This window comes from Oryza brachyantha, chromosome 9, assembly GCF_000231095.2.
Source record: "Oryza brachyantha chromosome 9, ObraRS2, whole genome shotgun sequence".
NCBI lineage: Eukaryota > Viridiplantae > Streptophyta > Magnoliopsida > Poales > Poaceae > Oryza > Oryza brachyantha.
In genome coordinates this window covers 9,061,990-9,066,002 of record NC_023171.2, presented here as the reverse complement: position 1 = coordinate 9,066,002, position 4,013 = coordinate 9,061,990, and positions in this window count along the sequence as shown.

Sequence of the window (4,013 nt, the reverse complement as noted above, 5' to 3'; positions counted from 1 at the left end):
ACAAAATGTACCTAATGTACGTATATATTTTCTTTGTTTTCGTACATCGAAATTATAAGTCAGCTACAGTGATGTATATAATTCCAGGCCTGGCAGCTAGATGGCCGTATATCCGTATAGTATCAGGTAGAAATTAATTGGGAGTACTAATAAGGAAGAAAGGGAACACTAGAGATGTATAAATTAAGTACTCTCACCATGTACGCATGTGGTTTTGTTCCTAAACATGATTTTGGGAGCCACCATCGAATATAATTCAGGGAAAATGAAGCATCTTCACATTTTTGATAGGGAATATCATAGAACCGAATACTTTTAGAGTTGATCGTTCATCCCAAGATTTAAATTGCAGGGAATTTCATGCTGGACTCTGTTTTCTTACCGAAGTTCAAAATGGTCCCACCGTGGGACTAGAAGGCCCACATGTCTCTGTAGTTTTACTCCTCGTCTTTTGGCTATTTATAAGCATAAGAAAAACCACTTACTAATAATATTTTTTAAAAAGGAGTATTGATAATTATATGTAAGTTTTCTGTATCAGCGAGAGAAAAAAATAATATTAATCAACCAAGAAGGTCAAGTAGTCATTGTCAAATATATCCCCAAACGAATTAATCCTTTCACAATCCAATCGATCACAGTGGACAAAATGCAGTTATTTTGATTTGAAAACTGTCCATATATACCAACAACAATTGGTTGTTCTTGACAGTTAAAGTGAGTCGTTTTCGGATTTCAGTAGCTGTGTGTAAACTAGCTAGGGAATATCTTGAGTGTTGCACTGGGACTGGGAACTAGAAATCATATAGTAGTATTAAGAAAGAGCTTTTTTAATATTTTTAAAAAGTAGCTTAATTAACCATATTTTTCAGTATAAAAATTTAATACCAATGTATCAAAATTTCATACTAAAATTTTTGACTTTTTAAGGACGGTAAAGAAAACTAACTACGAAAGGAGGAGGGGGCATACATGTACGTTTTGTACGAGTGTCAAATAATTGACCAGATAATTTGACATTAATTAGGCATGCTTGTTTAACTGAATAAACACTAGGATAGGATGGCCCCTAGTAACCATGTTTAGTAATGCATGTCCGGTCGGAGAAACTCCACGAGAGAATATCCATGGAGAGAATCCCAACTAATAGTTAAACACATTGATATGGTAGATTGCCATGGCAGCAATACGGTGTGGTCTTCATCTGTACAGCAAGGTGTAGAGATTGTCAGTTGAATAATTTAAAGCTTGCAATCAAGTGGTTCTTGGTCGATAGCTCCATCACTTATTCACTTCTAGTGGCAGAATCAGCTCAAATTTAAATACTGTACATAACTCTAGACTTTTCATGTCAAAACACTGTATAAGCATGTATAAATAAAATAATTGTAACACCCTAGTCCTAAATCCGTATAGCCTACTCTACACGGTGGGTAGACATGCGTTCACATAGCACTACATATATAGCTTCGTTTTCACTTTATTTAAAAGAGTTAACCTAGGGACTATGCTTGAGGCAAGCCTATCTAAATTTTTTATGTGGTTCTAATCTCACTAACCGAACAGTTGATTACTCGGAAGAAAATACCCAGGATCTTCCTTTGGTATCATAGTACTGCGACGTATCACCCACGGCCACCATGTAAGCATACTCGTGCAGCATAGCACGACTACATGGTGAGTAAGCCCACGTTCACGTAGCACCCCACTTATACTTTCGTCATCGTTTTATGTAAAATGGTTAATCCGAAGACACTATGATTGAGATAGACTGGATATATATGTCAGCCCAAAACTAGGTAAAGTTTCATGTGAAACTAATCCCACTGAACATAACACTTGGGCATAACAGCCCAAACCAGAACATGGACACAATCAACACAGGCCGAAGCAGTACCAATATTACAGATGTACTGTACAATAAAAGAAAATATCTTCGGCACAAAATTAAAAAGAGTACGAATCAAAACGAAAACACAAAAATTAATTACCGCAGTGATTGTAACATAAGGGGCTAATGATTCTAGAAACTGGGATTATGGATGATTAACGACTAAACAAAATTTATAAATGGGCCTACCATAGGCCCACGCCCCACAGCCCCACCTGGACACGTGGCACCGACGCACAGAGTATATACGTGGGGCCACGTATTTACAACCCACTGGAGACGCCATCTACAGCACTGGCAAGTGTGGCGCCCTTCGTTTGCTTGATATTCGTGTGATGTCTTATTTCGAAAAAAGTATTGTGCAAAATAATCAAAATCAACCCTAACTTTTATAGCCTCACTGCTTCATAATACTTCTCAACAGGGGGATACTTGTACTGGGATGGACTTTTTTAATACTACCTCCGCCTTATATCGTACTATGATGTTTGACTTGTTTGACTGTAATATTTAAGCATTCGTCTTATTTAAAAAATTAGTATAAATATAAAAATAATAAGTCATGGTTAATGTTCTTTTGATAATAAAGTAAGTCACAAGCAAAATAAATGATATTTCTATAATTTTTTAAATAAGACGAATGATCAAACATTGCCAAAAAAAATCAAACACTTATATTATGAAACGGAAGGAGTACTTGAGAGACAAAAAGGCTAATGGGTGAAAACATACCGCGCCCGATAACCCGCACGAGCACAACTCTTTTATATACAAGCTTTCATTATAAAAAGCTTTATATATGTTAATGTTTAAGTGTATAATTAATGTTTGTAATCTTGTAGATACACCTTTGTAAAATAATATTTTTGATGCTGATATTTTTCTACTAGACATTTTATATGTTAAACATGTTTCTGTGTATTTTATTATAAACTTTTTTATTTATAAAGACTAAACTTTATACATGGAAACAAAATATAAAAAAATTTGCACATATAAGTTTTCTATGTTTGTAGAGCTGTTTGTTTAGGACTGCGAGCACGTGGGCATTTACCCTGGAGAGAATGCCCCTCGTTCTTTCATTTCATCTAAATATTTAACTTTTACTGCAGGTTGCAAAAATAAAAAAAATATTATTGTGAATATATGTATACTTTTTATAGCTTATAAAAATATTGTTGTGAATACATTTTAAAGTGATATATTGCATATTAATTATATCTTGTCAAATATTTTATTATTATTCTCAAAACTATTGACATGTAAAAATGAGGGGTTTCCCCTATAAGGATTAAAATCCATTTCCATGCCATGTATTCTTATGGAGGAGTACTGAACACTAGAGACCAATACTAAGAGGAAGGCCATACATACTATGAGCATATAATAAGGGAATTTATTTTATACTGGTTAGAGATAAATAAAAGTACCCTGGAGGAATATCAGTGGCTTGGACAGACAAGATTTTTTTAAAAAAATAGAGAGGACACAAGTCCTAAAGAGGAAAGCCAAATGCAGAGTTACTAGTGCTGGGTGCAAGGGGCGAGAAATCGCTTCGAGTGAAGCATCAGGTGGAAGGTGGGCTGGCATTGAGTCAACTAGGGTAATCGGCAAACGGCATGTTTGTAAAAAAATAATTTATAAATAAAAGTTTTATATGCGTATTCTCAACGGTCTAAAAAATCAAGACTAAAAATCAGTGAAAAAATCTTAAAATCAATTTTAAATTTAAGATTAAAATTTAAATTTTAGTTTATCGACGTAAGCAGGACTGGAGCAAAACGATGGGGTGGTTTCCGATATCAACGGTAACCAGATGGTTACCGTGTTTACCGTCAGCGTTGCAATCATAATACCATCGTATCCACACCAGATTAATTTAAATTTTTAATAAACATGTTCATAGAAAATATGTTCTCAACCAAACAATCTGAATAACACAGGTAACGGTTTTAAAGGATCGATGAACATATACTACGTAGTGTAAAACACTTTCGGAATTATATATATTTATTCATCTATTTTATATTAAAATATAGAAGCACATGTATTATTCTATCGTATTTTTTAACTTTTATACGCAATAATGACAACACCTAAATTGTCCATGATGCATCGTCAT